Source organism: Manacus vitellinus, unplaced genomic scaffold (assembly GCF_001715985.3).
Source record: "Manacus vitellinus isolate BGI_N305 unplaced genomic scaffold, ASM171598v3 scaffold_6_pilon, whole genome shotgun sequence".
In the NCBI taxonomy this organism is placed as follows: Eukaryota; Metazoa; Chordata; class Aves; order Passeriformes; family Pipridae; genus Manacus; species Manacus vitellinus.
This window is the reverse complement of record NW_021940750.1, coordinates 2,277,750-2,301,923: the sequence shown is the minus strand read 5'-3', so window position 1 is coordinate 2,301,923 and position 24,174 is coordinate 2,277,750. Positions and strand designations below refer to the sequence as shown.

At 36.6% G+C, this 24,174-nt stretch overlaps 1 long non-coding RNA gene across 2 annotated transcripts; it reads right to left on the bottom strand.

Moving 5' to 3' along the window:
- Window positions 1–351: 351 nt before the first annotated feature.
- On the bottom strand, window positions 352–23,915 carry LOC115307916. 2 transcript variants are annotated; one of them, XR_003916273.1, is made up of 3 exons: window positions 23,814–23,915; window positions 10,523–10,602; window positions 352–450 (listed from the first exon to the last, which is right to left on the bottom strand). It is a non-coding gene; the product is annotated as an uncharacterized LOC115307916 (long non-coding RNA). The 2 variants fall into 2 exon arrangements; XR_003916272.1 differs by lacking the exon at window positions 352–450 and adding an exon at window positions 6,281–6,386.
- Between the last annotated feature and the right edge of the window lie 259 nt (window positions 23,916–24,174).

Genomic DNA, 24,174 nt, shown 5'->3' with positions numbered 1-24,174 from the left:
TTAAAAACAAAATTTGTACTAACAGTACAGTATTTGTAACTGTGCTGAAAGTGAACTCAGATCAAGGAATTCTCTTTCCTAGCTTAGACCCTTTCTCCTACCAGGATCACAGCAAGATGTATTGAGCTGAGAAAGACTGAATTGTCTTTAATAATAAAAAAAACCCAAACACAAAGACAACTAAATGCTATGCTTCTTTCAGAAATGAAAAAAAAGTATAAACCAAGTATTTATAAAAAAGGTCTTTGAATTTTAATAAAAAGGTGACAGTCTTCAGCCATCAACATTGAACTTTCTGGAGAGAAAATTCTGCATTGGCTTCAATCTTTACCTGATGAGCAAACCCCTGATTTTCTCCCATCTGTTTTTTGATTCATGATTGTCTTGGATGCCAGACTTATCTCCAGGGCCTCCTTTGGTTATCATAAGAGTATTATCCTCCAAGATTACCTAAATAATAAAAAATAATCCAATGACATTTCTAGTGAACAAATGAAACAGTTTGAAGCTGCGAAATACCAAAGTTTCAATGCACTTTCATAATAGGAGATTCTCATTTCACAGAATAACTCAGTGCTGACCTTCAAGCGAGAAGGAAAATGGAGGATCAACTTCTATCACCTCTAAAACTTATATCACTTGTTAATACTCTCAGTGAGAATGGCAGATATAGGCTATATTTACTGTTGATGAAAACATACTTTGTGACTCACTTCATGGTAGAACAGAACAGAAAATATTATTTTTTGTAGTATGGAGATCCTTCTTTGGTTTTATTGGCCCTGGCATCCAGGAGGGTCAACCTTGTCCTGGGGGTCATCAGACAAAGCATCACCAGCCAGTTGAGGGAGGGGATTGTTCTGCTCTGCTCAGCACTGGTGCGGCCTCACCTTGAATATTGTGGCAGCTTTGGGCATCACAACATAAGAAAGATATTAAGCTCTTAGAAAGTGTCCAAAGGAGGGCAATGAGGATGGTGAAGGGCCTTGAGGGGAAACTGTATGAGGAATGGCTGAGGTCACTTGGTCTGTTGAGCCTGGAGAAGAGGCTCAGCCTCATTGCATTTACAACTTCCTTGTGAGAAGAGTAGGGGCAGACACTGATCTCTTCTCTGTGGTGATCAGTGACAGGAACCAACAGAATGCCCTGAAGTTATGTCAGGAGAGGTTTAGGTCGGATATTAGAAAAAGGTTCTTCCCCAAGAGGTGGTTGGGCACTGGTACAGGCTCCCCAGGGAAGTGGGGAGCACCAAGCCTGGCAGAATTCAGGAAACATTTGGATGATACTCTCAGGCACATGGTGTGATTCTTGGACATGGTCCTGTGCAAGGCTAGGAGCTGGACTTGATGATCCTTGTGGGTCCTTTCCAACTCAGCATTCTCTGTGATTCTGTGATTCTGTGGCTTTAGGACTCATTTAGTGAATCTACAACACGCTTGCAACAAACGTGGGTAGAGCCCTTCCCAAATCTTCGTTCGCGAAGCCCAGCCATGACATGACAGTGAATCTAGCACTAAGGGATTATAAGAATCACTAACACCCCTCAAAAAATATTTTCTGTTCCATTAACGGAGGAGGAGCACATACATTTATATTTTTGTTTGGTTTTGTTTGTTTGTTTGTTTTTATTGTTTTGTTTTGTTTAAATCATCATAGGCTTAGTCCAATCTTTTAAGTAGTTAGGAACCTCAAAGCTAGGCTGTGAGGAAACCTCACACAATCAAACACTGGCTTGGAAGGGAATCTCTAGGATGACCAAAGCTTTAATGTCCATAGTGCCATGAGAATATCACAGGAGATTTTACTGTCTAGAAGAACAAATTTAAATCTAAAATAGAAAGAAGACAAAGTTAACATTAAAAAGGTTTGGGTTGGCAATATTAATTCCCAATTTGAGAGAGGCTCCTTACTTAGTCCAAAAGAACCTTCCCATTTCTGAAATAAGTTCCTTTCTTAGGCAAGGATTCCTACTGCATTCTGATTTGTCTCTTCCTTCTCTCCATTGTGAAGTCAAGAAAATAAGTAATAGTCATTTTATAATAGAAGCCAAATTAAATGATTTGCCACGTGGTGTCTGATAATTAACTAAATAATATTCCCTCAAACAAGCAAATCTAACTTGTTTTTATGACTACATTAAAATGTGAATCTTAAGCAAAACAAGAACATAAATCTCACTAGAAGATGTTATAATATAATCAAACATGATTCTGAGTAGAGAAAAGGTTTTATTGAAAGCCATAAAACTTCTTCAGATGCCAGTGGAAAAAATTATGATAATAAAATCAGCTCCAGTTTAATGGCTTGGTAAATGAAGAGAACATTAAATGGAGTCCTGCAGGGTGCTTACAGTCCACCCCATTATTATCTCCTCCCCACAATCAGAGTGCATCCTCTAAGTGCCTCACTGTGAGCTTTTTACTTTGGGGGCCACTCCTGTCTCCCCACTGACAGACGTTTCACTGGCCAGTGCATCCTTTCAAGGGAGTACAAGTCTGGAGAACTAAAACCTTGTGCAGATAAAGGCTGCAGCCCTTACCCAGGTGCATAGCCATCAGTCCAGGAGAGCACAGACAGCAGGCTTAGTCTGTCAGCAAAATGCACGGTAGGATGGTTGTTTGCACGTACAGGAAAGGCCCATTAACAGAGCAATAATATTCTAACCTAGAATTAAATTCTACACTCTATATTCTATAGTGTCTTTTTTCCCCTATGGAAAAAAAAAATCAGCATATAACCATCTCCAGATCTCTTAGCATAAGGAGGGGAGAAGCCCTGGGCTAAAAATAAAAAAATTAAAATAACATGGTGTCTTTTCTGACATACAGTCTGTCAGGGTGCCTTAAGTTCTAGTCTTCTACTCCTGAGCCTTATTTTGGAGAGAAAGTCCAAGAAGGAAGATTTCATTCAGGATACAAATTCATCATTAGACACCTACATATGTGCAAATTCTAAATTAGGAATTTAGAGTATCTAAAACTAATACAGTTACAGAACAGCAGACTGAAACTACTCCTAGAATTCCTCTTTCTTTATTTCATGGAAATCTCACTCCTACTTGCTAATCACTTTATTGGAGGTAGTCTAAAATCCAAAGGAGTTGCTAGAACATGGAATGAGTTAAACCTTTTCTGGAAAGAGCTTTTCCAATTTCAATTCCAACTGTACATTTAATATTTCCAATTAAAACAACAGCTTTAAGCTCTCATGGAATTTTTGTTTAAAAATAACTAGATATTTCAAATACACAGCAAAATTTGGCAGGGTAGATGCTGAAAAAGGCTTTTACAGAATGAGAGAATAGTGCATGAAAAGGAGTTGAAAATTTCTAAGCCTAGACCTTGCTGTTCAGGACACAAAAAGAGAGCAAAATTAGAACACGTCATAAGTGTATGATCATCAAATCATAGAATCATATAATGGTTTGGATTTGAAGGGACCTTTAAAGATCACCTAGTCCACCTCTCTGCCATGGGCAGGGACACCTTCTACTAGAGCAGGTTGTGCAATGCCCCATCCAACCTGGCCTTGAGAGATGGGGCATCTACAACCTCTCTGGGCAACCTGTTCCAGTGTCTCAGCACTCTCACAGTAAGAATTTCTTCTAAATACCTGACCTAAACCTTGCCTCTTTCAATGTAAAGTCATCACTCCTTGTCCTATTGCTAAAAGCTCTTGTAGGGGGGATTTTCCCTTCCTGTTATTTATGAGATCTGCAAGGAATTGAAATGCAATTTGCACATCACTATTCTCAGATTATCTCTGAGCCCTTATTAGTAGACAAGGAAACTGAAGGTTTCCTCCATCTCTGTCTTACGTAAGTAAGCTGATAGGAGATGTGAAGCACATAGGAATGGATATATTGTTAAAAAATAGCATAGATTAATATGGTCTAGAATGAACTAGATAGCACAAGCCAACCATTTTAAAAATCTTAAACATCTTTGTGTGGGCAAAGCTGTGGGTCATGTTCATTTGAAGCATTGATGCATTAAATGAAGTGTTGCCCCTATGTGCTGTCAGCACCATCCTTCTATATAGTGTGAATTCCACATGAAACAGGCAAATAGCTTTACGCCCACTATTTTCCCATCTCTGAGCTTACACTATTTTCTGACAGAGAAATTAATGATGGTGTTGTTTGTTCAGCAGCCCAGAATGAGAGCTAATCTGACATCTTGTGTCACAACTAGAGTTTGTAATGGAATTATTAAAGAGAGGGACAGGTCTAAAGGGTAAGCTTCAAATATTACAGGTTGAAAGAGACAGAGGGAGGAATACAGATCACTGTACACTGAAGCAATGTGAGAAGTGGGGAGATAAAAAATTCCTTGAAACAAGAGGAAAGAGCAGAGTTGGGTTCTGATTTTGCAGGGGTTTATGTGAAATAGCAGGAAATGGTCATTCTGGCTATCTTCCCCTTCTCCACCATGCACGTTTATCTATGCCAAACTCTATGTTGTTTTGCAAGTAAATTGCATATTATATTATATTATATTATATTATATTATGTTATATTATATTATATTATATTATATTTATTATATTATATTATATTATATTATATTGTATATTATATATATTTATATATTATATTATATTTATTATTATATTATATTATATTATATTATATTATATTTACTGTATGTGTTTCAGGATTTGTTGCTAGCTATTCAGCCTAGGCAGCCCCAAAGGGCTAGAAGTAGGGTTAGATATGTCTGAATGGGGAATCAGCTGGAGTGACTGGAATGAGAGGTCAGTAGTATGTGTAGGCTGTAGCCCAAGCTTGCAGTGCCATGGATTGCTGACTGGTTACACTGACTGAGGCTGACTTGTTAAAAATGTGTGTATTACTGATGCCTGCTTTACTTTGAATATCTTTGCAGGGGAGTGTAGTAGTGGTGGTGGTGGTGTGTGTGTGTGTCCCCTGCCCATTCTTGAGTTTATTGTCTAAATGGAAACAAGCAAATTAGAACCAGAATTTTTGATAATGCATAAAATGTGGTTAGACAGCACTGTCAGCAACATCTTTTAGAGTTCTTTAAACCTGCAGTTTCCAAATCACAGCAGTAAAATAATGCAAGACAATCTTTATATTTCATTGCAGAGAAGGAAGCATCTCAGCCTGCCTGGGAAGCACCTACAGAAGCAAAAAATAAGTTTGAGCATACTTTGAATGTTCACAGAGTTTGAATACACTATAATTAAGCAATGAACTGAGAATGAGTCAATTTCCACAATGGAACTGAATTATACCAGTGTGAGACCTGGAGATGGACAGCACCATATGACACATGAAAAAACTTGAGATGTATTACTAAAAAGACAAATAGTTTTCATTTTGCCCCAATTTATTGAAAAAACCCTAATTCATCAGAAAGACTGAACAAGGTGAGAATCAGAATATCTCATGGATACAGCTGTCAACCCCACTATAAATTGGAAAGAGGGTATTTGAACTCAGCTTTTCTGTATCTTAAGGTGAACTAAAGCAACACTGATTTACACAAGTTTTCTGGTTGATTTATTAATTCCTGCTGTAATGGGCAAATAGGGCAAGTAAGAACTTAAAAGCAATGATTCCAGCTAGCATATGGGTACCTAAATAGTGTTATTAAATAGCTTTTATTTCCCATATTAACCAACATGATACTTTGGAAAAACAATTTTTGAAGTGTTAGACTATTTTTTTTTATTTTTCTGAAATTTGTGGTTTGTTTGTTTGGAAGGGTTTTTTTCCCTTCTGCTTAAACAGTTCATTGCATATGACCTTTTCCTAGGGGTATGTCAAATTTTATGCTCTGGAAAAATTCCAGGCTTGCTAGTTAGCATGTCTGAATGAATAACTGGTTTATACAGTACTACTTTGTTTTGGTATCTTGTCCCATAACAAGAGAAATAAGTGTGTTTCATAAGAAGTAAAACAGAGTCTACTTAAAACCAGCAACAGCAAATAATCATGCATTTTAATTTCAGCCTGTAGCACTTTGTACTACTTCAAATCACACATTTTAATATCAGATTGAGACAATATTACCTTTCTATATGTTAAGCACCAGAATTTGTGTTCCACAACACAGATGTTAAAGCCTCAGAGCGCTGGCAGTTCAGAATAACCACGAAGAAAAACACAGTGGAGTGAGGTGGGAAAGGGAGGGCACTTGTTAAATCCTATGCACCTTCTATCTAATTTATTATATAACATATATATTTACTTGTTATGGATGAAGAATTAAATCAGCATCAGAGAATGGAGAAGAGTGACATACTATGAACAAGTGAAGTTTATTCACTGTTTGGTGTACAGATATTCATCATAAGCTGATCACCACAGATGCTGAAAAGATCCAAACTCATTCCAAGTAATCTTTCTTCCATGCATAATGCTGTAAATTAAGCAAGAATATTTTCAGTGGGGACTGACTATCTGAAAATGCAGGATTTGGCCACTGCTAGAGCCAAGAATGGAAGTAAGATTGAACTGCGACTTGACCCGATATGGCTGTTTCTACACGAAATCAGCAGTGAGAACACTTATTAGGTAAGAAGACAGCACTGATAAGCAGGATGTTGTTATTAAAGTCCTTGGCAACATATAGGCAGGAAGGAAACTTGCATGCATCGATACTTTAGACCATAAGAATTGAGAATGAATAAATTGAAGAAAGAGAGGTTTTCAAATTGTCAAGCACTCCTCCATATATATAATCTACTGCACTGCACCACCAGGACACTGTTTCTGGTTTCTAGTGGAACTGGATTTCAGTTGTGACTGGAAACATGGAAATTTGTTGGCTAGCATGTCTTTAATCAACTATTGGCTTTATATTGTTCCATTTTTAACATTTCTTTTGTTCTCCCACCACTATGGATATGTCAGATAATGACATTTTTTTCTAACTTTCAGTCATCTTTCAAGTTAATCAGAAATATTGAAAATATAAATCTTTTGTAGTTACCTGTAAAGAATATAATAGAAAGTATGAAAGTTGGCTTAAATATTTTCTGAAAGTTTGACAAAAATATTCTTGTCTGAAAATGTTAATTAATTGAAAAAACCTTTTCAATGATGCACATGAGTTTTAACAAATCCTTCAATAAAGGCCTTTCAGCTCCAGTTTGGGATTTGGAGTCTGAGACAGATAGAACCAACTCAATTCTCAGAATTATTTCTTATATAACTCAGAATTCTCATATCATTAGAGAATGTCCTAATCAATCCACTCCTAGCTGTTCTGGAAAATACCCTGTCTGCTTATGATTAAACCAATAAAATATTTTTACTCTTTTTTTGGTGAATGTATAGTGGCAAAAACCTCAAGATCTCTATTTCACAGGAGGAGAGACAAAACCTTCCACACATTTAATCTATCAATACTTTAGCTAAGAAGAAAATGTGAGGGCCTCCAGGTAAGAGCAGATAGGGAATTGAGGTAGAGGCCACTGTCTCTCTATGAGGGTGCTACACTGCGTTTTACTGCAGGATAATTCTAGAAAAAGAAGTTCGTTTGGCTACTGAACTTGAACTGAACTTGGACTTAACTTGAAGGACCTTACATTGGATTTTAAACAACATATTTAAATAACTGGCAGAAGGTTAACAAATTTTGGTAAGCAAGAACCTGGAGCAGATAAAATCCAACAATTCTGGAGGGCAAGGTTCTGCATCCCATTATCTGTGTCCTGAACAAAACAGACCCTAATAATTAGTGATTATAAAACTTCAGTGATGAAATTTAGTTTCTTTGCCCTGCACGTCAATGAATGACATAATAACAACCATATCCTACAGAAATGTACGTATAAGATTGTTTTAGGAGTCTCAATTGAGGTACCAATGAACACTAAATTTATTTAAATACTCCTGGATAAATTAGGCAAAATTTCTTCATGAGAGATGTATGATTTTGAGATATCTGTCTTTGTCATTTAGGTTTTCAATATTATATTGAATTAATTTTAATCAAAATATTCAGTGAGATATTTCTTTCATGACATCCAGGGAAGAATGTCTTCTCAGATTAGGCTTTAGCAATTAGAGGCAAAATCTGATCTAACCTCTGGAAGCCATTAGTAATGGTGTTTAATTGATTGGTGTTTGTTCTGATGTTGAATGGGATAAATGTGACAGAAATCTGATTAAACTGGTTTAGGCAAAAGCATAAATTACTGAGAAGGGAATCAAAGAGAAGTATAAGAAATAGCGGCAGAGTAGAAATTTCACTTAGGGATAACATGGGCCTCTCCACCAAGATATTATTAATTAATTAAAAATAATAGTTTAAAAGCCTGGATAAAACAAAGTGACAAAAACAAACCCAAAAACCAACAAAACAAACACACTAAAAACCCAAACCAAACCAACAAACAAACAAAAAAAACCCAAACAAAAAAAACCCAAGCACTGTGAAAAGAACATTAAGAATTAATGGCATGAATGAGAAACTAGCTCGTGCAGACTAAGTGCTATTTTCCTGAGAGACAACTGAAAATTAAGAAAAAAATTACACTAACATGATATCCTGGGTTTCAGGACTGCAACTGAGTTACCTATACAGTAGAGGGACTTGCAGCAGAAGTTGTAGTATCTGCTTTCAGACTCTTTGATCACAAGAAAAATTTGGTATACTATCCATGCTTTCAAAATGCACCATGTCAGCAGAATAGTGGTGAAAACTATGAACATTTGGTAAAACAGTTCTGATATCTGGAGTCCTTCCAGCACTTTGATTTTGGTTACCCATGTAGGGAGCGGGGATATTTACATTTTATTGGAAATTATGTTTTAAGTTCTGCATCTGGAACTTCAGAGAATTTCAAATCAGACACAGTGGAATGAAGCTTTCTTCCTTTTATCTGTTTTTAGTGACACAATCCAAAAGCCTGTATCATTGGGAAACACTAGTTCCAAAGAATCATAAGCTATTGAGAGCTGACTAAAAAAAAAACCATACATAAGAGATGTAATTATTTTTCTCTATGTTTCCCAACTTACTTTAAAACACACTATTCCATACATAAATATTGAATAATACTATTATAGTCTGCCTAGAAATACATTTTGTACCAAAGTCTGAAGTCCAGAGAGACTTTTCTTCATATTCGAAGAGCATGAAGCTGTATAGAAAGAGTACAAAAAAGTCCATTACATATCAACAAGAAAATCTGATATCCAGGACTTTTTTGGCCCAGTTACAAATCATGATTCTAGTTTGAAAAAAAATTAAAATGCTCATCTGGATAATTGGGAATCCCATATTTTAATAATTTTAATATATTAATTTCATGAGTGCATTTTTATAAATGTGTTCTTCTCCAAAAGAATTTTCTGTTAAAAGATTTCCAACCAGGTTTTCTGTATGGCAGTCAGTACAGCTACAAAACTGCCCTACACTCCTCTACAACTGTCTTGGACTTGTAGAGTTTTTCTGGGTAGGTTTTATGACTAAAGTGAGCATATGAAAATCACAGCTGGAAGAATTTTGTTCAGTTCCTTTTCTTTTGTTAAGAGCAACACTCAGTTTCTGTTGGTAGGAGAAAAAATAGTTAGATCTTGATCTAAAGAGCACACTTATTTCTTGATTTTAGCCAATATATTTTTAAATGTGAAAGACTTGCACTTAATGCCAATTTTGATACATACTTAAAGCTGATGGAATTGTATTAATACCTTATCAGAAACAGGTACTTTGATGAAAAATTACATATAACTTCTAACTGCATTATATTTTTTTTATATTTGAACAAGTAGGGTTTTGATATTATGCACTTAGAGGACAGAGGATGCTAACATTACAAGTAAAATTTTTTAATGTTTAGGAGGATTCCTGAAGAGGACAATGAAGAATATGAATTAGATATACACGACCTGCCGGTTTTTTCATTTTTACATGTTTACATTGTTTTGTGCTTCATTGTGGCTTCATGGTACTTATGGCAAGCCTGTGATTGGCTGCTCAGCCACAGCAAGCCCAGGCAGAACAAAAGCCTGTGCACTTTATTGGTAGCCAATCCTTAGATGAAAACTTGGAGGCCATACTATTTGAGTTTATGGTATGGGAATAGTGTAAAGTGCAATTAGTATATCTTCTTGTGTAAAAAGATAAGCAGAAAATTCTCATTTTTGAACAGTACTTTACACAACTAAGATGAAAATTGCTCTCTGGGAAATAATTAGAAAATTAAGTATCTCAAAGGGATTAGTAATTATAGATTCTGGAGTTCATTTACATTTAGTAGAGCCTGTAGAAATGGTCCTATTGTGTTTATCACATTAGTCCAACTATTTTACTGTGATTAGCTTTCATCACTAGTGCTGGTGGAATACTGGAAATCGAATTACCTCAAATAGAATACCAATTAGAATACCTCCATTCTATCTTATTTCAGCACAAACACCATATTACATCGTATGTTGGCAGATTCCTATAAGACACTATGTGACTTTGAACTTTTAGGAGTACTGAGAATGTGGAAACTTGCTACTCATGGTATAGAAAACCTTATACCCATCTTTACTTACATGGGAAGTAGTAGACAGAATAATGAGTCAAACACAGTTAGAGATGTCACAATCAGAATATCTCTTTGGTCAGAAAATACCTGGAACATAGAGAAAGGAATAGAAATTGTCAGCAATTTATGTTGCAAAAGCCAATACAAGGATGAGTCAGCACTACACAGGCCACTAATTACTTAATATCCTGTTTGTTTTGAGCTGAAACACAGCCTGGGCCCCTTGAGTACTCAAAGAGTCTAAAGAGACCACTTGGTCTGTTGGAAACAGTTTCACTATACTGAGATTTCCACACATCAGATCCCACATATTTAGTTAAAGCCAAAACACACAGTTAACAAACTAATCCACCGCTGTCTTCTAGTTAAACAAAATGCCCATAGAATAAAGAATATATACAAAAAAGCTAGAAGTGAAAAATCTGCAATCTCTGATTTCTACCTCACTTTTATTTCCCCCCACTATTAAGTTGACAAAGTTTTTGTTTGTAGTCATTTGCAGAGTTCTTGAAACAATTTTGAGAGTGTTCATTCCTATGTAAGGGTGCCCATTCTTCCACCTACTTCTTTTAAAGGTTCTATTTAACAATTCAGATTTGAAAAATTATGCTAAAACTTTTTTCTGGATTAAATACTGAAAGAAGGCTTTTTCAAATTATATATATTTTATATTATATATATATAATATATATATATTATATATAGTACATCTTAATGTTTATCACCTCCATATAAGCCAGTTGGAATAAGTATTTTTGATCTTAAAGTTTTTTGTGCTATTGTCTTTCATTACAGCAAGAAACAGAATAGAATTCCAACTGATGTATGTTTGACACTTAAGTATTATTCAACATTTGCATTTTATGTTATGTTTTTTCAATTTAGTAGTTCACATAAAAACTCTGAGCCCTGAAAATTCATTGGAATGCTATTTGTTTTCTGAAAACCACCTAGTGAACTTGCTAAAAAATATGAAAAAGAAATAGACTCTGTCCAGAAACGCAAAGAGCCCAGTGAAAGGAGTCTTGCTCTTTCTTGCTTATATAATTTCTGATTGTGTGGCATTGTCTTATTCAGTTCTACACGAAGTTTCAAAACGTGTGGTGAGGAAGTGACCAGTGACATACGGAACTCAGAATATTCTGCAGTGGGTATTTATAGATAATTTTCTCCCTTAGGCAGTTATTAATTTCTAGGCCGGGAATTATTTAGAAAACCCCAGAGCTGAAACAGTAGTCACGGTTATGAAAATATAACAGTGTTCTCATTCCTCACTTCCCTTCAAAAGAATAATTTGAAGATTGGAAGACATAAAAAAAAAACCCCAAACATGTTAAAAAGGTGACCCAGAGTAGATGAATGAGAAACCTGGGCAAAGATTAGAACTCATCATGAAATTCTTTAATCAAAGAGAAATACTTTGTGGCTAAAATCCAGTCATTGGCAATGAAACTATTACCTGGAAGTAAGGTAACATTCTGTTTTAATGGTAACTGTGTAATGATGTCTTTCAGTTCAAGTGGGGCCCATTTCCAGTTGCTGAATTTAATTGTATTTCCAAGAGAAATTTAGTAATTCAAAGCAGAAGTTTCAGAGTTTTATTCATTAATTAAATTGCACGATTTTATGGCTGAAAGTATGGCTATTTATACATAATGGTGCTTTTTTGGTTCAAATTATGATTCATTTCCTTAGAAGTTTTATGGATGTTGTTTCTATCCCATTTTATAGGTAAAGTTTCATTATCTTGATTAAATAAGACCTAAACTAATCCTCGAAATACCTTTGTTTAGTACCTATAGAGTAGCAGAAAGCAAATTTGGATGTAAGTTAGTTGTCACAGGTTTTTTTCTGAACCTACATTCCCCTGTATTCCAATATCCCTGACAACAATCTCAAACCCTTGCCTAAGCATAAAGTTCATGGCTGCATTCAATACAGAGTAAATTAGGTTTTGAAGGCTTGCCTTTTATCTGAGAAAGAAACAAGTCCACATGTTTTTAAGACAAAGTGTTTTGCTTTTGGAGTAAGTTTGTTTAAGGTTCCAATAGGAACTATTAAAGGCATGTAGGTGATCATTTCATCAAGTAGAGAAAGGATAATAAAATGAAAGGAATCTAATTTGCTATTTTAATATACTTCAAAATACATCAAGATACCTGACTTTATTTATTGCCTTAGATCTAAAGTTATTTTAAGATGAAAGCCACCTGAAGTGGTTAGAGAGGCTCCTTATCTTCTGTGTGTAAATTTTTAGCTAACCTAGCCCATGTTTTTACCTAAACCAGAAGCCGAGTTATAAATAACTTTTGCCGAATTTATGAATTTGAATTAAAACTATTTAGAATCCATTGGAGTCTAATGACTTCAACTGCAAACCAGAAAAAACATATCAGTAGAGAAAAAATTCCTTTAAAATTCATTGGGATTGAAATACCGCTCCTCGTATTAATTTCCATCCTTAGATTCCTGCTATGATAGTATTTATTGAGTGACTTCTACCTACTTTGCCATGCGGATTTTCTCCAATATGAATGAAATCTACTAAACAAGAAGTAAGGAAAGGAGGGGAACAAGGGTTGATTCTCTTTCCAGTGATAGTTCCTTCCCAAGAGAGAACCTGCTGTAGCAGCACTACTGGGGTTGCAGGTGCTAGGCCATGAGAAAACCAGTATGTGAATAAGATTGGAGAACAATAAAGGAAAAGTATTCCCACAGGAAGACTGAGCCTCTGTGGAAATAATATTGCTGCTACAGCAGCCTGAGTGAAAGGTCACAGAACTGCAAATAGTATAACTAATACTAAGAAACCAGGATAAACAAGGTACTTATGGAATGCAAGATAAATATATTTTACGTGTAAGGATGGAGTTTTCAGGTGTATACCAGCAATGTGTTTATTTTGAGCAGTCCTACTTCCCACATGGAGGCCTGCTGTCCTCTCAGAATGACACTGTACTTCTACATCACCTTGACTATTGAGAATTCCTGGCTCAACCATATGTTTCCCTCATAAAACAGTAAGTGCCAGCAGGGCAAATCAGTCTTGATTTATATCCTATCACAGAATCAAATCTCAAATGCTTAAACAGACTTTTCATCTCAGGACACTTTTCCTGGGCCACCACTGATAGTGATAGCAAGTGGAATACAAAACTTTCACAGCAACCTGAAATAAGAGCACTGAAACAGGTTTTATTGTATTACTCTTGATGCAGACTTTATGTATGCAAGGCCTTTTTTCTTCCGGCTTTAACCAATATGACAGTTACGCACAAGAGCAGATATGATTTAGTCTACAGAGGAACCAGTAAGACTTAGGTCCGTGGAAGACAGGACAAAGGCTTTGCATACCAACTATCAAGTGCATAAGCACATCTACTTCAGCACAGAAGAAGGTAAATATTTTGTGTAAATCACTGTCAACCACATCCAAAAGACCCTGTGATATAGCGATGAGGAAGAGAGATTCACTGTGCCTGTTCAATATGTGCTAAGAGTATAATGATGGGATTCTCCAAAACAAACAGTTCAGATTTTCCTGTCTGTGAAGATATCCCTAAGGCAAGAATACATTTGTTGTTTTTATTTAATGACTCAAGGCAGCTGCCTCTTCTGTTTCTGTTATCTTTACTTACATTGTACATCTTCAAGTTGTTTTTGGAATGAATGTGCTCTGCTCAGGCCTTTTTATTTTATTACTCTTGGGATACTTGTGAAGCACAGACTGCGAACAGACTCTCTTGCTTGTAATTCAGTCTTTCATTTGCATTTCTATTAATTAGTGAGAGGGAAGAAAGTTCATAGAAAAGAACTATCCCTGAAACAGTTTACTGTGTTTGTGTAGACGTATAGTGCATCAAGAGTGTGAGCATCAAGACTATGGTACAGTTTTCTCCTAAATGTCTAAACGGTGTGGAGACCAAGAGGACACTAGTGAATCAGAATCGCTGTACCTAAGACACACTGTCTGAACTCATTTCAAGAACATTCTGGCTACAGGATAAAAGATAATTGGCCATCCATGATTTATGAACAACCAATATCTTGGTCAAAGCAGGAGAAAGAACTCTAAGTAGATTGTTCATTTACAGCAAATCTGTCTTTTCCAGAAAGTCTAAATCTTGCCTGCACAGCAGCTGCCTGTGCAATGTAGTTATTTCTGCATTTGCTGTCTTCTCAATTTGTCTTTGATAGAAAACATAGAAACTATAGCACCTATAGCCAACCTCTTGCTTTCTCATCTCCATTCACATCTGAACTGAGTAGCAGCTATTTTCCAAAAGACAACAGGGACTGCAGTTCTTACTGGTCATTACACAAAAGAGTACAAGGAGGGCATGACAACTCCTTTGCCTTGCCAGCTGTATACGCCTGTGTATGGCCAGGCACAGGAGGAAGCATGAGATACAGGAATGAATAGACAGCTTCTCTCTACAGAAGCTGGAAAACACTGAGGAGGAGTTTGGACCTGCTAGCTTGCCCTAAAGTTACTTCAACAAGAATTCATTTCCATGTACTAAAAAAATCACGGATTATCAAAGAGAATGGCATATGTTTTCCCAAAACTGCATGTGGCAGGTTATCTGTCATTTTACACACTCTGTAAGCACTTGCACCCACAATCAGGTAAAACAGAGTCATGAAGAACAAATGATTGATACTCCCAGACCACCCATTTTAGTGTTTCTATTGTTTATTCAGTAGGTATTTGCCACATATATCCATACCATAATTTTACCCTCAGGTTTGCACTGCAGATTTTTAAAAATAGATATTTATTTTAGTACAGTGCATAACCAGAAACTGATGATTTATACTTTTTATAGAGTTCTGGCTACTTAGTGCTATATCCTGCCACACATGACAGAGAAAGTACTGGACTAAAACAAAGCTACAGAGGCTGGATTGATGAAAAGGCTAAATTGAGGACCAAGAACACTATGTATTTTGGTACACTTAGAGTAGTGAAGATCCTGTAGCACAAACTCACATGATAACAAAAACAAACAAACAAACAAATAATAAAAGGGTGACTGAAACCCCATTTGTGTTTCCATGTCAGTTGATCTTGGTGGTTGTGAGCACCTCAAAGACAACTTCTTCCCAGAAGAGCATTATAAGCCTGAACTTAGAATTTGTATGCAAGTCATGTCATGGCTGTGGGTAGTGCTGCCATGCCTAAATAATTTATGCCATCCTCATTTTCAAAGAACTTGTGCAGTAGCACACCATCCAGGCAAGAGCTACTCAAGGGAAACCAGGCTAGGGGTGTCTTGCAGCCACACTTTCATTTTCCTTGGTCCATATCCTTATCTCTTCAGCAGCAGCTTGCAGAGAATTGTAACTTCTGACCCAGGGAGCTTATTACTGATGCTTGGGCTTTAATGTCTGGAGAATAACAACAGTGAGATAACAGTCTGTGTGTGGAACAGGCACAAGAGGAACAGGGCTCTAGAGTTGGTTTTGCTCCCCTATCACAGCTACACTGAAGTCCTACAGACTTGCCACACGTGCCTTCAGAGACTGCTGTTTTCCTCATTCACAACCCGAGGCTGTTTCTTTTCAGATTTCTGCTATTTACAAAGTGAAAACATCATTGATTTTATTGTTAGCTTTGATAGGATTATAGAATGATAGATACCTCTGGCAATTGTGTAATGCAACTTAATTTTTTTTGTTTGGCTTGCCTTTCCAAGAAAGTGCAATTCACATACTTGTGCTGTCTGCCCAACTGACCATTCTGTTATTAGTTTCCCCAAATTACGTTTTTCCCAATTCACTAATTTCAGCCAAATTTGCCAGAGTGTAACTGCATACAGAAGAAAGACTCAAACTCTGTCCTGTAGCAGACAGTACATGCTGCCACTCTTTCAGGCAAAGAGGTAGGGGATGTTGGAGTGTTCAGGGAACATGAAAGCAACTGAATACTCTTTTATACTGTCTTTAAGGATTGCTACTCTGCACTTTATTGTGTCTTAGCCTTACAGGTGAAGGTCTAAGCCACTTTCCTCCTTGCCTGGCCCAGAGGGTGACTTTTCAACTAGAACTCTCTCCCTAAACTCTGTAATTTAGTTAGCAACTATTAAGCACCTTACTATTTTGGAAAAGTGTTTGGAGAGCAGAGCAAATGCATTCACCACTTCTTCAATAATTGTTGACATATAGGGCATTAATGATTGGCTTGAAGGAGTTGATTGCCTAAGGCACAGCTCCAGTAATCAACAATCCTTGGAACATTCTGTGCCAAGGTTACTTCTGCCCACAAAAATGAAATAGGAGTCAGGGAGACAATTTATTTAGCCTATTCATAAAAACTGTTATGATTCTAAGCACAAAACAATAATAGTAAAATCATGATGTTAAAACCAAAGATAACAAGATACAACATTCGAGAATAAAAGCAAATCTTGCATACAGTTAGAGTTGCATACAGTTGCTGTCAGCTAATGTACTCCAAAGAATGAATGGTAGAACAACCAAGAGCAGATAAACATGCAGTGGAAGAGCCCTAATTGTTATGAATGAAATTTCTCTGTTCCTGAAGCAACTTGCTGTATACTCTAAAATTAGCCAGCAACAGACACCCATGAAGCCCATTTTTGAGGTAATTTCACACCTGAAGGTTTGCAGCTGAGAAAGATGCTCAGCAGGAAAAATAGATGAATATCAGGTATCCCTAGTTAACTTTGAAAATCACAGCAGATCCAACTCAGCCTAATCCAAAGCAGGATAGGAACTAGATACAAAATGATGAAATACTTTGAGTTATTCACTCAGCCCTTTTTGCTGCTTATGGTGTTGCAGAATATGTGGAGAGATGCAGCTACTTCCATGTAATGCTAATACGTCTTTCCCAGTATTGTGCATTTCCAAAGAAAAGTGAACTGCAGCACATTATAACTGGGAGCTATTACTTATATCCTGTCCATCTAGAAGTTCAGAGAATTTCACGCACTATAAACATAAAGGATAAGCTAATTAAAGTCTGATGACAGTAATTGACACTATAGACCTCCACAATAGCACAACCAGGTGCTTGCTTGCCCTGTTTGATCTTTCAGTTTCCTCTGTCCTGTCTTTGAAAGGTATCTCTGCAGAGCTGCTGTAAAGGTGCTGGAAACGTTGGACATTATGCATCCATGCTCAGTGCTGTGCGTGTGCATGTGCAGACCACTCTAAAGTTGTACCAGTTGTGAGAAACCTGTCTGAACTGTTTGGATTCAGATCTGCTATGCTTTGGCTGTAGGACCCCTTTCAAACAGTCTGGGGCTTGGAACTGTAGCCTCTGAGGGAAATGAAAGAAAAAACCATCTGGTTGTTTTACTGACTGTTGGAAAGGACATTGTTTCACCAGAGCTGACCACCAAGCAAGATGTGGTATTACAGGGATGTATTTGAAGTTCAGAGGTTAAAATATTTTCATCTCTTTTAGATGAATTCAGAAAATGCATCCCACAGCAGTTCTGTCTCCCTGCATAAGCAATGCTCCTCTTAGAAATTGTTGGAGGTTCCTCACCTTCTTTTCTGCTCTTCTATCATTTTGCTAGTTCCTCTGGATCATGAACTCTCAACATTCCTTTATGGTCTGGAGGCTTTAATGGAGGAGTCACAGGAATTAGTTTGTGCTCCTGTGATTCTATCAGTACCTTACCAGCGTACCCTTTTCCAAAGACAGAAACTCTCCAACAGGTCCCAGGCCCTCTATCACTGCTGCTCTCTAAGGGCCTGAAGGACAACCCGAGCTTTTGCAGTTCCAGCTGGCACAAAAGCAACACTGCAGAAACACAGTCACCCTAGGTCAAAAGGGTATAGCAGTAATTAAATTGCAGTTCTGTGCAGAAAAGTGGCAGTATAAAAATGCTGCTGTATGCTTGTGTTTATTATGCTTCTTTGACTCCAGATGTACACAGTTTGCAGCTAAAAGATTTTCTTTCTTAACTTGACTCTTTTGCCAAGCTAATGTGAATCAGAATCAAGATAAGGTCCTTTCTTAATTTTTTGCCTTACTACTAACTGGCCAAAATAAGCCTTCAGTAACACAGGTGTCATCCTATCACACCAGAATATATTCTTAGGTCTGTCTGAACAGGCCAAACCCAGTGATTCCAGAGCTGTTTACTGCAGAAAGTTCTACTGAATATCGCTGGTGATAGCTCTGCAGGTGTAATATAAAGTAACATACTTACAGCTAAAATCAACACAGGAAGCTGACAAAGGAAGGAAGTAGCTTTGCTAGCAAGAAGGTGCCATTTCAACACAGCCATTTTTCTGCCTGGGATGGCACTTTCTATGAGCTCAGGCCCTAGGGCAAATCACTTCGTGATGATGGTAAGTGAGCTGAAAGCCAATCTCAGTCAGCAATAAAATAACAGGATAGGATTAAGAAAGAAGTAAGTGGTGATATATCAAAAATATGGAGTATTTTTGACAAAAGATGTGATGAGGAAGCCAGAGGCTAGAGAAAAAGAAGTAATGAAGATGAAAAACTGGAAAACCATAAGATGGACAAAGAAAGATGAAGGAGTCTAAAAGGGTTCAGTCAAGGAGAGCAAAAATAAGGAAATAACTCCAGAAAAAAGGAATAGGAAGTTATCTATAACAGGAAGACAGACATCATTAGAAATTAAGAGAATGGTTGAGGTAATTCTGTTAAGAAGGAGCACAGTGGTAGAAGAGGAAGGCAAAACACTGAAGAGGAAAGAAACAGAATTTTAGGAAACAGATTAATAAAAGAAGAGTTATGCATCTCTCAAACATAGAACCATCCCTCAATACTAATGTTGCCTATCCCTGCTCATCTAAGAAAAAGATAAAGTAAATCAATTTAAAAATAGGGTATTTATTTATTTACTTAAGGGGGTGGTATGTGTGTATATGTGTATTTTGCTTTAAGTTGCACTTCAAAGGCAGGAATAGTTTCATTTTAGGGCATCCTCAAGACTTTTGAGATGCACCATTCAGCAGTACTGTAGAAGGGTAATCCCACTGGCTGTTTTCAAGGGCATGTGATAGTGGAAGTTTCAACAAAACAGAGTCATGTGAAGTCATTGCTATTTTGACTTTGTTCTTTTGCTAACAGACTTTCCTAGGGCAGTATGTAATGTCTTTTTAACTACTCACCACCCTTGTTTCACTAACCTATCTATCTCAGAAAGACTATTAATGTTTATTTTGTGCTGTGAAAAGTCACTTCATAATCTCAATTCTTCTTCTTTATATACTAATCATCTTCTGCTTTGTTGAAAATAGTATCGATGCAAGTGAAGAGCTAATATAAATTAGTATTTGACATTTATCTTTTCATCGCAAATAATAATTTTCTTATTCTACTTCATGCTCATAATCCATCTTTCCATTTATCTGGGCTCTGTCCTCTCTCACTTTATACTTCAGTAATCTCATCTGAAGGAATTAAAACAAGATCTGACCTTATGTATAATCTCCCACAGGTGTATTTGCATTGTACGAGGAAAGATTTAACTGTCTGGCGGCTGCTGCTGTCACTACCGTCTTTATATCATGGTGATAACTTCCTAAAGATCACATTCAGAACATATTCTACCTGGACTTACCCAAAAAAATTACAGACACATTCTATCTGGAAACAGTTTTAATCTGCATGCATCTAAAGCTCCTCTGAGGCTGGTGCATAATAACCTTAACTACTAACTGGGTTATATTTGTAGAATTTCAGACAATGCACAACACTAAACTGGAATGGCACCATTTGAACATTTCAGGAGCAGGTGCAGGTTATAGGCAAATATAATTAAATTTTGAAGAAGAAGAAGGTGAAAATCCTGCCTGGAGGAAAGGTCCTAGAAGTAGGAAAAGACCCTGCAGATCAGGGAGCACATGGAGACAAATGGGAGATGCTGAAGGACCTTGGCCAACAATATCAAATGCTGACAACTGTGAGCAGCTGCAAAGCACAAACTGACACAACTTCACTGATTGGCAGTGATGTCCATGCTAGAAAAGGGAAGTGAAGCCCTAGGGAAAATAATGCTGAGGTGGGAGTGAGCAAGTGAGATAATAAAGCCGAACAAAAGCTCTAAACTTAATGGTTCTTAAAATCCGGATTTGCTACTGGCTGTGTTTTACTCTGTCTTCCTTGTGACAGTGAATAAGAGGAATAACGTATTTCATATCTTATCATATTTTATCATATTTTATCCTTCTTTAAAAACACAATTTCTTGCTAAGGATTCTTGGAATTTTAGTAAACTTCCCATGTAGTACTAATTTGTAATATACCATAAATTATGCCTCCTGAACATCAAAATGAACAAAATAGTCTAAATTATACCTCATAGTACAATTTATGATCCTTTAAAGAGGGCAAAAACAACTAGTAAAAAATAAGTTTATTACAGATTTAAGTGCAGTTCCATCCCCTTGTACTGTTCCCTTTACTTAACATTATAAGCTGGTACACAAAACGAAGTTCAGAAATTCCATTCATTAAAAGTAGTGGGTTTTGTATTTTTTACAAAAGAGATTCAACTGTCAGTAAATTATATGTTATGTGCAAAATCACCCACTTTGTCTGTCTCCACCTCCTTATACTTTTTCTAAAAGACACTGTAGACTGTGACTTGCAGATAACAAACGAGAATTCCTGTGGAGATTACAATAGAATAGCAAAACAGAGTAACTCATGTATATGTTCCTGAAAAGCTCTTGAAAACAGACTATACTGAATAAGTGTTCTAACCAAGATAAAATTTCAGTGAGAAGATCTCAGATGCATGTGAAGCAGAAAAAAAAGGAGAGTCAACCTTATCCTATTAAATGAAAATCCTATAATAAATCTACAAAGGTCATGAGGGACCCAAAAAGTGCAGATTTGAGATAGCTGGAAAACTCTGTTAATGGTGGAAGTATACAGCAGGTTGGTGTATGTAAACAGAGTACATAGAAATATATCTACCCTTCTAATAAATGCAAAAAATTATGGCTTCAAGGTGAAGAAAAGAAACAAATTTTCTACCATAAAGGAGGTTGCTAGGATATCCTTCTGAGAACATATGTATTATAAGATAATGGTTTTGGATTAACTGCTGAGTCATGTTCTGATATTTATATATCTGGCTATTTAAACTGGTGATTTTTGTACACAATCTCTTATTCCAAGAAAAGACAGAAGGACATAATTCTTTATCCATATAGCTGCAACATGGGATACAAAACAGGTCACGGTTTCTGAATTCTTAGTCACAGCCCTATTATGACCATACAGCTCAGAGTGAGGGGGTAAAAAAAATCTCTGGAGTCTCTCCAACTTCTAAAAGAAGAAAATGTTTCTTATGCCTAAGGAAAAATGTCACTTGGATTAGATCGGGGGAAAAGGAGAAGAAACTTCCTTCCACCACTGCCATTCTAGACCACTGCCACAATTAGGAAACTTCTCATATTTTAGTTATCTGTGCAGCTTTCACTGTAGACAGGATCTAATATCTGCAGAACATTTTAAGAAAAATCTACTTTTGATTTGTTGAACAAGAACTGAGTTGGAAAAAGGGAGACTGGAACACGTTTTGTTGTAGTTACAAGTTAGGGAAAAGCACCTGCGATTCCATAATCTCTTCCCCAATTAAGCATGTTTCTGCCCGTCAACATTTCTTAGGTTCTGGTGCAGTGCTGTGTAATTGCATTTCTATCTCTCAGACTCCCTTTTCTCTTGTTTCAGTTCTACTGCAGGACTCTGTCATCCCTATCTTAGTTTTCACACACTATCTTACATAATCTCATCAGAATTTCATTGGTGACATGAATGTCTCTCTAGAATACACGTGAGTCTCACAGATCCTTTGGCAGAAAAGGTCATAAGGTCATTCTGAAGCAGTATTTCAAGCCCCAAATGAAAAAAAATTGTTATGCTACTGGAGGGGAAAAAAAAAACAACAAAAGAAAGTCAACACACACATTTAAGGAGGAAACACAGAGATGTAGAAAAAGAAATTGAGGGAAGATAGATTGAGACTGATACAAAATATTGATTTTAAAAGTTAAATATTTTAAAGCCTTATCTGTCTGAACAGTAGCGCACAGAAGTACAGATATGGCCCTTGATATCCTGGCAGGAATGCGCAAGACTATAGCCTTAGTCTACCTTCTCTTCCAAAAGTTTTTAGTAGGTTTAATGTTAATGAAACCAGTAGTTACTCCCCTCCAGCCATTATATGTTTCCAAACTAAAAGGCAAAGCTGAGTGAGAACATCATGCAGTCTTTGAGGCTGGTTTAGGCAGCTTATATGAGGGTAAATACATTAGATTTGTTAATACACACCGCCCTTTTACAGTACCTCATTGCAATGAACTTGGTATGGTTTATGAATATTCATTATCACAAATGTCATAATCTCAGCAAATCAAATAAGTAGTAGTTAATGAATATCTCCATTACACAGGTGGCAAAGAAAAAAATTGATAACCTGGTGAAGGCTTTACAGTGAGTTAGAGAGATCAAGAAACATAACTTGGCAGGCTGACTTTCTTCCCCTTGGCGCCAGGGAACCAGTAAACGGAGATTAAGAATTGCTCACCATTCAAATGAAAAAATGCCATACAGGACTTATTACATTCCTAGTGTTCTGCTGATATTCTATGTTTGTGGGTAATGGGGAAGCTTTCAAAACTTTAGAAACTTCCTGTGTTAGTTTTAATTTCATGGTAATCGCGAGAGTGTAAGTGTGGCAGTACTTGTAAACTGATAATTTACCTTTAGGTTCTCTAATGTCTTGTTGGAAATACTTCTGAGTCTTCTTTAAAATGTCCCATTTTCACTGGGCTATTAACTCAGAAGGCTACTTTGGAAAATCCTTCTACATATTATTTTACTTTTAGGATTTCTTGCAACATGTGGATGAATATGGCAAAATAACTTATAGTAAGACATTCAGGAAAGTATAAGCATGACAAGCCAGCTCTAAGAGAGAGTCAGTAAACTTCCTTTTTAGTGACAGACAGAACAATCAGGAATAAAGTAACTAGCCCAGAAAATGCCTGTCTGCTAAGAAAGCCTTTCAATTCCTATATTCCTGTCTTTGAATTTGACTTAATTTTAGTTGCTACCTAATTTTAACTCGTTTAATAATAAATGATAATTCATAGAAAACATGCAATAATTAAATATAAACATTTAAGAAATATGAGGTTTTAATATTTAATATATTTTGGTTTTTAAAATATAAGGAAAAAGTATTTTCCTTCTCAGTCTTATTCCTAAATAAGGAAAAAAGTAATGTGATAAAAGTGGCAGATTTAGCACTTCTACTTAAACAAATACCCACTTGGTCCTGCTTTTGGGGACCAAGACAGCAAAGCTCTGGATTTTCTCCCTTTAGGAAGTAGGCTGGCCACAGTAAAGGTGTTTAAACAACTGCAGGGATAAACGCCTTCAGAATTGATGACACTAGGTAAGGAGTTTCTGTTCTCTGGCCATGTTAAGTGATCTTTCACTAGGACATGACCTCACAAACCTGGATAAATAGCCCAGAGACCAGGGACTGAGCAGGCTTTAACATGTCCTTCATCCTCCTCAGGACCAGATGTGATCTCCTCTCATCAAAACTGAGGCATACTGGCAAGGGCTGAAACTGTCAAGCCAATTAATACCCACCCAGGAGATAAACAGAGAGCTTCTGTATCCAA